Consider the following 12,480-nt stretch of genomic DNA (forward strand, 5'->3'; position numbering starts at 1 on the left):
TTACATTAATAATTAAGTAATAATTAGGTTTCCAGCAGGCCTGTAGGACTTTGTCTCAAATCTAAGTTGCATTTTGTTGCTTTATTATTACTGAAGTGTCGAACACAGGGCAGGGGGCTGGAACTAGGTGATCTTTAAGGTCCCTTCCAACCCGGACCATTCTGTGATTCCATGATTCTGTGAAAGATATGATATGTGTAAATAGTGAGAAAAAAAGCTATGAAAATGGAACAGAACTCATTAATACTACAGGTGGGATGGATCTCAATCACATTAGATACTTAATTAAGTTGCCCAGGTTTTACGTAAATCCCAAAGGTAGGGGAAATGTTGTCCTTTGTGGAAAAAACATGGACCTACTTCTTTCTGTCCATGAGAAAAGGAAGCCCTGTGTGACTAAGTCAGATGATTAACTTGTAGGCAGCTAAAATTAGGTGAGGGAAATTCCACTTTACTTGACCAGGCTTGTGAGGTAAAATTAGCATCTATTGGACTGTGGGGGACAGTTGTAAAACCAACAAGAGAAGAAAATGGCTTCACATAGAAGTGCTCAAAAAAACCCCACTCCCAAAAAGCACCTTCTGTAAGGCTCCTTCCTACCATTTCCAATGGATTCCAAGCCTCATTGCTAAAGCTGGGGACTAGACGCAGTCAGAGTAATAAAAGAGTGACTTAGTCTTGGCAAAGAAAGTATGAAGATGATAAAAAGAAGGTGACCCTTAGAAGCCTCATCCTTAGATGCTGGAAGTGAGAACAGATTCATGAGCTGAAAAAACAGCATACACCAGCTGAGATTTCAAGGGTCTTTAAAACCTCAGCACTACCAGCATCTCCCTGGAATATAGTTAGATACCTGACAAGTTAGGTTTTTAGTATTATAACCCTTTTTTATTTTTTCGAAATGTTTCTGTTCCAAATATGTTGCTTTAAGGAGATTGTTTCATCTCTGGCTATAATTGCTATTGCTCCCAGCACGAGGAGACATCTGGATGATGGATATGCCAGAGGTGCTAGGGTAATTGCTGTCAGTGTACACAGGATTTCAAAATCCAGGTCTGGCCTGAAAACGGGAGAACTGTGTGCAGCAGAAGTGATGATCAGACCTCAGAATAGGTTACAGTGAATGAGACCAAAATGACGATCAAGGGGTAAAACCCTCCAGGCTCAACTGGAACCTCAGTAGTTCAAGCATGCAAAGAGATTACAATCTGGTTCTGAACTGTGAAGAGGTTTTTGCCAGCTTAATGTTAGAACCTTGAAAAATCTTCAGCACGTTCGGAAGTAAGCACAAGCACTGCCTGCCACAGAATTGGATTTTGGGTGTCTTAAGGGAGCATCAGGAAACAGCTCTTTTGAGATCTCATCAGACTGTCAAACTGTTTGTTGATAGCAACTATTTTGAAGGACATTTCCAGTTGCATTTTCACTTCTATGTGAGACCTTTCCTTGTCACTTTATCCATCATATGTCCCCCTTCTCTCACCCACTATGGTGAAAACAACGTGAAGCACATGGAATCACTGCGTTTTTTCCCTGTGTGCTTTTTTCCTAGTTCTTTTGATATACTTTCCAAGGCTTTTACTCTAATGATGGCTCCAAACTGTTTCCTGTACTTTCGTTAATCTTTCAGTGCAGATCTACTCTAAGCAGACGGCTCCTCTTATTTGCATGCCAGCACAATGTTAAGCCCTTTCAGCCTGCTTTGAGTGATTGACAATTTTAGTTCCTTTTAGCAGTCTGGAACAACTGATTTACCGCTGTGGGTGTAGCTGCTTTCTTTCTGACACTGCTAATTTACCAAATGAATTGTGTTCTTGCACATTTACTGAGATTAACAGAAATTGGAAGTTAAAATTATGCAAGTCACTTGCAAACTTATTCTGAGTATTTCACTTAAACAGTTTTTCATCTTTGCAAAAGTAGGCTCCATGCGCTACCATTAACTAAGGTATAATTGATACAGTGGGTATTGCATTTGTATTTCTAAGAAAATAAAAAAAATCCACCTCTGACATATAGCTAATGTTCATGGAAAAATCAATAATATAGCAATAACTTCCTGCAAATATCTTTTATGATTGCTTTTCTCATTCTTCTTCATTCTATACAACCACAAATAAAACTGAAATGAAAACAAAGTATTTGCAGTGAGTCCAGGATTAATTTCAAATTCAGGATTTAACTGAATTTACGTTGAAGAAAAACAGGAGAGATGCAGAGGTGGTTAATTACTTTCTTATGGTTTATTTGAGGTTGCTTTGTATTTTGTTAGAAGGAAGGAAGGTATGGCAAATAATACAGCGATATCTTGAAATGTGCAAACAAACATTACATGAAGTACCTCATAGGATTGCAGGGCTGCTCTCTGAGTCCTTGCTATGCCAAACCCGAACTCTGTGCTCCTAAGGCAGTAGGAGATGGCATCCTTGCTTTGCAGTACGGCTGATCTGAAATTAAACAAACACTATTTGGGGTAGGCATGAAAGCTTTGCTGAAAATCCCCACTCATCAAAACCAAAACTGTTTTCTTAGTGGACTGAGTTTCAAGGTTTTTCTGCCTTTAAAGAAAATGCATAATAGGGTTTTCTTTTTTTTCCCCACATTTGTTAAAATCCTGCTCATTTGACAAAGTTATTCTGGTTTATACTTTCAGATTTATTTGTTGTGTTCTTACATTCAGTTATAGAAAAAAAAAATACTCATTTTGACATGGGAGTGAGATTGGTTACATAAAAGTCATTTTTCTTCCAAAGTGCTATAAATTGAAGTTACTCAAAATAAGTTTTTATTACTATGACTTTAGTTCCCTAGCTATTGTGCTGTGGAAACATTCTGCCCCCCCTCCCCCATCCCCATCCCCCACCCCTTTTTTTTAATACTAATTTGAATTGAAATTTTATTTTAAATTCATGTATTTTTCATTTCCATCTAGGTCTCACCTGGAGGGTACTATGAAGGGAACAAGAACATTTACAATAAGAAATTTCAGACGATGTTAGCAGAGAGTGTTAATATATAACTGCCTGCAAGGAGAGAATGATAAAATAACTTATTTTGGATTTTTTTTTTTTTTTAGCATGCTCTCAAGTTGTGGTAAACCTACAAAATTGCTGAGGAGTATTAAAGGCAGAAATACCATGCCCCTGCTAACATTGCTGTACTTAAGGTCCATTGATTGAATTGGGTCCAACATGTTTGTCACTCTCAGGAAGGTCCTCTGGCCAACATCTACCAACCACAGTGTTTGCAAGGATGCAAACACTCCATCCTGGAGACCACATACCTAAAGGTCTCCAACAAGTAGGGGCAAACATGTTTAAGCCTTGCCACTAGTGGCTGCTGTGGGCCAGGAGGAGAAATGACAGGGACACACATGGTAGCACTAGTTTAAGGAGACAGGAGTGCCCAGGGTAACAGGATCGCTAGAAAACTCAGCTCAGTTAAAACGTAGCTCTACAGTACAAGAGAGGAGGCAATTGCAGGGACCCCGCGAGCATCCCACGCTGGGAGCTTGCATTGCCATGTGTTCGCTGTTATTGTCAGCCCCCTCGATAGATAACACTGACAATTTGGTTTACTCTGGGCTGCTATCGCCCTTCCGAGTGGGACACGGACCCATCTCCTCTGAGGAGTTCCTTGTGCTCCTCCTAATCTCTGTGGTACGGAAGAAGGTCTCCCCCATTGCTTGCTGGGCTGGCAGCCCACTGCTAAGTGAGCAACATTTCCAGAGTAATGGATATGGGCAGTTGCGTCTTGGTGTAGGGTCAGTTAAAAGGCACACAGCAGAATGTTTTGAAATGGACATCTGGCATGCAGTAAATGCATTTAGGAAGCAATAAACAGCTCATTTTGAATGACTTCTGCAATTGGTTTCAACACAAGCAGTTGGTGGAAAAACAAGCTTTTAGAAAGGTCATTTAGTGCCATATATAACCCATCTCTTCCAGTTAAACTGCTTAGCAGTGTACAAAGCAAATCCCAGCCCATTTCTGGTCTGATAATTAATAGAGCCTTCTACTCTAGCTGGAGCAGTACAAAGAAAGTGAATGTTGTCCTTGTTATCCAGACTTAATAATTCACCATTTGAATTGTCAGGGTGTCTTTGAAAGAAGCTGATTGTTGAAATCCAAGAGCAGTAGATGTGAAATATTGTATATTGTATCTTCAAGATGAACACGAAATTCACATGCTTTTAGTAAGTAATAGATTACTGACAGCCCTTGGAAAAGGAGAAAAGATTTTCGATCGTAAGACATAGTACTGCAATTTGCTTGCTGGTATTCTGTTCAAAGAGTATAAATAAAATATGAATACTAAAGTATTTAATTTTCTAAGCCTTAAAAAAGGAAAGATTTTTTTTCCCTTTATTTATCATCGGATATGATAGATGAGCAGCTTCAGCATTACATATGTAGGTTTCCAGTGATAAATAAAAGGATCAGATTTCTAAACTGGCCAGACAAATTGACACTGATACATGACAAATACATTGCAATTACCCTGAGAGGCTATTAGTTAGTTCCTAAAATAAAATATTTGAGGTACTAAGCTGTCACTTCTAGACACCATTGACTCCACATGCTCCAGATTCAAAACCAATTATCTTTACTCCTGAAAATCATTGTCTTTAGTTTGATTTAGATGTATCAAGTCTACACTTATGTAAATGAATGCAAGTGAATCATGTTTTGAGTTGTGCACAAAAATTGCAGTGCCTGAGGACAGATTACTCTGATTTTTTGTTCATGTAAAAAAGTCATGAAGAGAGCTCATTGTTTCAGATTAGTGTTGTATTAACTGAAAGTATGATGGTGTCAGCAGCTGTTCATGAATCTACTCTACGGTGAGTGGAAAAAAGCAATAGGGGAAGAGAATTTTGGAAAATTTTCATTTTAGCATTTTATTTTAACATATATTAAAATATTCTAAATGAAAACTTTTATCTAAAATTAAATGATTGTTTTTTTCTTTTTGCCAGAGCATTGCTTCATAATTTTTCTGTTGACTACCACTTGAAAAAAAAAAGGTTTATGCCACTTTCACCAGAATTCCACCCACAATATATGGCTCTTTTCTAAGATAAAATGTGTCTCCTTTTCTAAGTACTATTTTCTTAATTATTAGTTAAGAATCAAGAGACATATAAATCAAATTTCATGCCACAAGGTAGAAATGTAAAGTTTCAGATTAGCGTTATATTAACTGTGCGGCCTCCTGCTCAGGCCTGGCTCAGAAACAAGAATTTCATTTTGCCAACAATGTCAATATTTCAGAGTTTGTTTTAATTTTGTAGAGTAAGGCAAAGAGCCGTCAGCGTTTTCATTAAAAAGCTAGGCGAGTAGTGATCAGTTAGCTTGGGCAGTTGGGTGGTGTAAGATGGACCATGGCGCTCCTGGGCAGCCAGCTTGTGTTTACCATGCTCCAGCCGAATTCGTACTCAAAAAAGCCATCACTTCCTCTAATCAGCATCTGAGGTGGAGGAGCACTGGGTGATCTACCTTAAGCTAATTCTAGGTTAGTGCTTAGCTATGAAGTGGTAATTCTTTGGGTGATGTAAATTTGTATTGATGTGCAGTAATAAGAAGAAAAAACTAATCCTGTCTGTGCCCTTCCCACATCCCCCAAATTACAGGATATTTCTGCTGAAAGAACCTGCAAAAAGGTACTTAACTATGACCTTAAATGGTCATAATTAGGTCTGTAAGTTAATGAGCTATTGAAGCCAACAATTCCAGCTGCATTTCTTCAAAAATTGTTATTCAAAGTCATTTGTCTCTGGACCTTGGCACAGCCTCACGTAAGGTATGACTGTGCTTGTAACTTGTGCAGATAGAGCCAACCTGAATCTCACTAATTTATTGCAAATAGCATCAGAGAGTTCAGTGTGGGCCAGTTGGTCAGGGGAGCACTTCAGACGATGCTTCAGCAATGCCACCACCACTCTCCACGACTTCCTAAGCCAGCTAAGTCAGGTCAGGACTGTTAAACGGAGACACCACTTCTACTTCAGAAATCCTGTGAGTCTCACATTGTTGAGTGATGGGGAAATACTCTGGCCAAGAGTTTATCTGTGCTAACTGGAGCTTCATGGTCCTTTTGGCTGCAGCTGGTAGTGGGGTACTGAGCTAGCTGGAGCTCCTGGCCAACCTTCTACACAGGTTCCTAAGCAATTTCTCTATGAGATATAGAACTGTTTAGGTTGGAAAAGACCTTCAAGATCATTGAGTCCAACCATAAACCTAACACTGTCAAGGCCACCACTAAACCGTGTCCCTAAGCACTACATCTACACGTCTTTTAAATACCTCCAGGGATGGTGACTCAACCGCTTCCCTGGGCAGCCTCTTCCAATGCTTGATAACCCTTTTACTGAAGAATTTTTTCCTAATATCCAGTCTAAACCTCCCCTGGCACCACTTGAGGCTGTTTCCTCTTGTCCTATCGCTTGTTGCTTGGGAGAAGAGACTGACCCCCACCTCTCTACAACCTCCTTTCAGGTAGTTGTAGAGAGCAATAAGGCCTCCCATGAGTCTTCTTTTCTCCAGGCTAAACAACCCCAGTTGCCTCAGCCACTCCTCGTAAGACTTGTGCGCCAGACCCCTCACCAGCTTCGTTGCCCTTCTCTGGACACGCTCCAGCACCTCAATGTCTTTCCTGTAGTGAGGGTCCCAAAACTCAACACAGTATTTGAGGTGGGACCTCACCAGTGCCAAGTACAGGGGGATGATCACTTCCCTACTCCTGCTGGCCACACTATTTCTTATACAAACTGGGATGCTGTTGGCCTTCTTGGCCACCTGGGCACACTGGTGGCTCATATTCAGATGGCTGCTGATCAACACCCCCACGTCGTTTTCCACCTGACAGCTTTCCAGACACTCCAGTCCTGTAGCGCTGCATGGGGTTGTTGTGACCCAAGTGCAGGAGCTGGCACTTGGCCTTGTTGAACCTTATACCATTGTCCTTGGGCCATTGATCTAGCCTGTCCAGATCCATCTGCAGAGCCTTCCTGCCCTCAAGCAGATCAACACTCCTGCCCAACTTGGTGTCATCTGCAAAGAACGTCCAACTTTGGACAGAAATAGGAACGTAGCATCAGAGCATTTCATTTTCTGATGAAGCCCACCAAGGGTTTCAGTGGGCCAACAACAATATTTACACCAGCATGGATCAAACCACAATAATCAAGGCCACATGCCAAACCCACAGGCTGACGAGCATGACGAGTTTAGCCTCCTTTTTCCTTGCTTACTCCTTAACACCACAGCTTTGTCCTTTAATATTCACTGCCTGCCACACAGGCTGATGAGACAAAGCAGCAGAGACAGGGTTCACACCAAACCCTTTACAAGGGATTAGTCCTGTTCAGACTGGAGACTGCCAGCCAGGGGAAGGTCACCTGTCTTGTTGGAAAAGTTAAGCATTTCATTGAACACGGAGATTTGACAGTGGCGCACGACACACCGGTGACTTTATCACACCTAGCTGAAAGTTTATACACATTAAATCATCCTGCACTTTTCCCAGGATCAGGTTGGGTTGAACACCTTTCAAAGTGAAGCCAATCTAAGCAGAATAGATATTTGTGACAGTAACTTAAGATTGTTCTATGTTGATAATTCAAAATTTGAAGTATCGTGAGTACATTAATTAAATAAGGGCACAGCTCTGAATCCCATGTGGCCGTTCTCACACCTTTGAAAGTTTATGGGATATTTAAGTTATTTTGACACACAATTTGAGATGTTGATCAACATTTTTGTTTGAATATAAAACTAATTATTAAAAAAACTATTGTGTGCCTATATAAAATGGAGCAATATTAGAAACATAATTGTAATAGAAGCTGTAGAATAATATAATTATAACAGAAGAGGATGTATCTTTATTGGACAATTTTGCCTCTTGCAGCCCATTGTTTCAGAGAGCAACACCTTATTGACAGATTAATTATCTGTTAAAAATCAGTTTAAAATTTTGTTGGACTGGAGGAGAAGGGAAGGGAGATTTTAAAATCAATAATTACCTGTTTGGCTTCCAGTACTTTCAAAAGACTGTTTGGAACCAGGGAATTCTGTGGGGAAGGTGGGAGCTGGCTGATTTTTGTCCTTATCTAAGGAAGGGACTGCCTATATTCAGACAGGTTGTTTTTTGTTTCCATATATAAATATCAACCTCAGGTATTAATAGACTAGATCAACTGAAGAAACTACCAGTATGTCTTCTTGTATGTAAAAAAAACACTGTGATGATTCTGTGCCAAACATTTTCTTGGCACAACCACAATGATTTCCAAAAGCATTTTGGTTGGAGGAATGCCTGTTTCCGATTGTACAGACACTTGCGGAAATGGATGCAGGTAAGCCAGGAATGGAATAGATCGAAATACAGTAGGTGAAAGAAATTGAGATGGGGTCCTTACACAGCAGGTCCTCACACTAATTAAGAAGTGGGAAAAATGAGTGTGAGGATGGATGACCTTTGGAAAAAGCAGCTCTGTTTCTTCTGCTGCCTTAATTCATCCACAGTTATGTCAAGTCAGCTATATCCTAGCAATAAATATTCCCTTCTGTGCTTGAAAAATCAAAATCTTATCAGTTTGGTTCCAGTAGGGTCTACTGTTGCCTAACCATATCTTAGCACCCAGACAGGTAATAAATGCTTCTCACTGAAAAAAAAGCCAAGCTTTTAAAGTCCACCTTGATCATTTGGGGGGGAATTTTCCTCCAGAAAACTGGCAGCACTCCTCACCTTTAAGAATGGAGACAAGGAGGCATCTAGCCATTGTCAAAGCTACAAGCAGTCTGAGCTCACCATCTGCACACGACGAGGACATACAGGAATAAATGTTGAAGCTGGTGAGTGGTCTAGAGCACAAGTCTTACAAGGAGTGGCTGAGGGAACTGGGGTTGTTTAGCCTGGAGAAAATACTGTGATGCACCTCTTGGTCCTCAGCCACCTCCCCTAAAATGCTGAGCAGAAAGAGGAAGAGAAAACCTTTCAGACCTGGCAGGAAGGATGGGGTGAAACTGTAGCTCTGAATTGTGTTGAGAAAGGAAATTAAGGTACCCCATTGTATACATAAATCTCCTCCTTTTGATGCCTCCCTTTTTTATAAACCCTCTAAGCAAAGACCTAACTTAGAACAAATGTTCAGCATGGGAGATGGGCATGCAGGGGCACAGGCTTCAGCAAGAAACAAAGCACAGGACAGTGAGAGAGGGCTTTGTCCCCAGACTGATACTCACAAAGCAGTCTTCCCTCCAGAACAGCACCGTGTGGAAATGATCCCTGATTTCACTCTGTCCCCTCTGTCAGATGTCACGGTGGTCTAAAATACCAAAAACAACTGTTCAGTGTGTGAAAAACAAACAGAGGATGCGTCAAAAGTGTAAGAGAGGATAATACCAGTAATATTGTAATGGTAGGCAATAAATTGGTGGTACTCACTGCCATTACAAATGTTTAAATCCTACATCATACCAATAGCCCAGGGTGCTGGGTGCCTTAGCCTGTGGAGGGACACTCACACGTGCCTGGGATTTACAGAGGCTTGTGGCCTGCTGTGGACGTCCTTAGTATAGGATATCCGTGCCTCGGGGTAGGCATCTGAGGCTCACTTCACCATCAAAGAGTAAAAATAAGCATCTTTATCATTCAATCAAAAAAACAGACACCTAACGTTGATCAGACAGATTACTGTAAAAGGAGACAAGAGGTACTGGCTCATCCATTTCCTATATTGCAGATTCTTTGACTCAAACACAGTGAATCACATTGCCCATGCCTGTGTGCCTGGGTTTCCCAAGAGTGTCAGGTCCAGCAGATCTACTCAGAATGTACTTAACTCATGTAGAAAGTGCTCACCTGGCCACAGGGAACAGCAACAGAACAGTGATCACTCTCAATTAAAAAAGAAGGTTACTGTAGTGTCTAATTTTGGAAAAAGATACACTAGATCATTCACTGAGGAAGAAAGTGGAGGATGTGTGTACCCCAGACGATACTGGAGTCTGATTCTGCATAGACATCTGCCTCATGCTACATAGGTGCGTGGAGTTACTATTTGCTTTTTTGTCTGATTGTCCTCTTTTCTTCAAAAGAGGCATTTGTGGTGCTGCGAGCCCAAGGACTCCAACTCTCGACCACCATCAGGAAATGCGAGCAGTGAGACCACTTCTAGCCTGATTCCTGGAGAGCATGGGGCTTAGTGTGACGGTACAGCTTATCAGCATTCCCTTTCCCCACATTCTCAGCAATAGCCTTTGAATTCATCAGTCAGTTCCAACTGGGCAGCGTGTTGCCACTGTCAGTAGTTGCTATCACATGAACTCTGGTACTTTAATGAATTAAGATACTGGTTCAAATGTTGCTCCTGCTGTAAATCTAGCCCCAAAACATTTTTATCAGGGATTCTCATTTCTCTTACTTGAGAGCACAGTTTTTGCATTTTAACTGGTGCCACTACTTGCAGAGGGATCGCTCCGTTCCTCCTTTGGTCTTCAAGAAGGGCACAGAAACAGTGGGTCTTCAGTTCCTCTGCTGAGAGTTACTGGAGGAAAGATAGGGGGAAGGAGAAGAGAAGCAGAGAGGATACTAATTAGCATTAACTGCAGGCACATATGATTAATGTTATTTGTATAATAGCATATAACCAACAGCAGCACCCTCATAACAATACGTGGTTTGAGGGAATGTTGTGGCAAATGTAAGGAGCTGCTGTTGGTGGATAATAATGTGCTTCTGCAAAAAGACTTTCTTCATGATTCATGCATTAGAGTTGCAAAAATAACAGTAAGGGGGGAAAAAAATATCTCCTGGGTACAAATACCAGACTGCAGCTGAACCTAGCCAGCACCTTTATGAATATTACAAGGACACTGACTTATCACCGGTGTATTTTCTATATAACACAGTCTTCAAATTGTTAGTAGGACTAAATAAAACTGGCTGCAAGCTTTTTTTTTTTTTCTCCATATCCTACTCTAGTATCTAGACCTTATAAAAATCACCAAAATAGTGGTTTAAATATTTAACCCTACGGATATTTTTATGAGAATTATCCTTCAGTATTACCTCTTCCAGTAAAAAATGCAAGTAAAAGAAAAGAAAATTGTCCCAAACTTTTTTCCCAAATGCCAGAGAAACAGACAGCTTTTATTCTAAGTGCTTGCACTGCTGTTCATCTGCAGCCTACAGGAAATCAGGTCTGTGAGGGTCACATCCTTAAGTAATTTTTCTGCGGCCATCTAATGGTTTGTTCAAGTCACTTTTCCATCCTGGTCCTGGGGAACATTAGAAATGTTCTGTTATACAAGCTGTGGCTCCAGCTCTACAGAGACATGTGTGATATGCTAAATTTAACCCCCTCCAAGTCTCGCTGGCTTCAATGAGATTATTCATTTGAGCAGAATAGTTCACCAGCTATAAAAATAAGCATGGCTGAGCCACGCATTCAGGATCCCTAATTATAACTATTGTGAGCTATGAGCTATGAGCTACTATTATCTATGTATTTGTTAGGCGTCTACAATTTGCTTAGCACTAGCTATCACTAGGCACATTATAAGAATGTGAGGGTTAAATTTAGGTGCCAAAGAAAAAAATTCTTTCAGGCTTCAATAGGGCCATTATTTCAGCCTTGCAATTTGTAAGACAAATCTGAAAATAAAATGCCCCAAAACCTGTAACTATATTCGATCACATAATGAAAAAGAAAGAAACATTTAAATTATTTGCCTAATGATAGAAAAACATACCCACAATTTAATCTGGCATTGTCTGGGGAGGTTACACACTTCATTTAAACATTTTAAAAACCTTGTGATATTCTGATACAACAGAAATCCAAGTCAAGCAGGCACTTAGGGACTTAGGTGCATACCCAGAGGCAAAAGCAGCACAAAAAAAATAGCCAAACAAGATGTTTATATGGTATCTGGAACAGGAATAGGAGGGTGAAAATAAGATAATACCTTCACAAAAGCAAACAGCATGGTTTCATCTGTTCTGCTGTGCACAATATTGGCCATCCTGCAGGAAGAGAGAATTTCCAGCTGATATTGCTGGCAACAGCAGAGATGCTTTGGGGCATATGTTCCCTTCACCATCTTTGATGAAGAAACAGCAAATTTCACAGGTTAGAAGCAATGACGTTGTTGGAAGCAACACAGGTCTGTATCAACCTACACTCCTCCGGCTGCTGGTTCCACCCTCCCTTCTAGCCCACAGATGTATGGTTCACCCCTACAGTACAGAACAGGACCCAGAAATATACAGGCACATGTTTCCAAATCACTTCATGGCAATAATGAAAATTAGTTCTGCAAAAGACTCTGATCCACAGCTATACAATCCCAACGGTTGGTTGTAAAGGAGGAGCAGGAACACGTGGCTTGGACAGGAACTGGGGATAGGCCTGACCCTTTCAACATTGCACAGTTACATATTGGCTTAAACAGATCATGAAACTATATTCTC

Source organism: Chroicocephalus ridibundus, chromosome 3, assembly GCF_963924245.1.
Source record: "Chroicocephalus ridibundus chromosome 3, bChrRid1.1, whole genome shotgun sequence".
NCBI classification, from domain to species: Eukaryota; Metazoa; Chordata; class Aves; order Charadriiformes; family Laridae; genus Chroicocephalus; species Chroicocephalus ridibundus.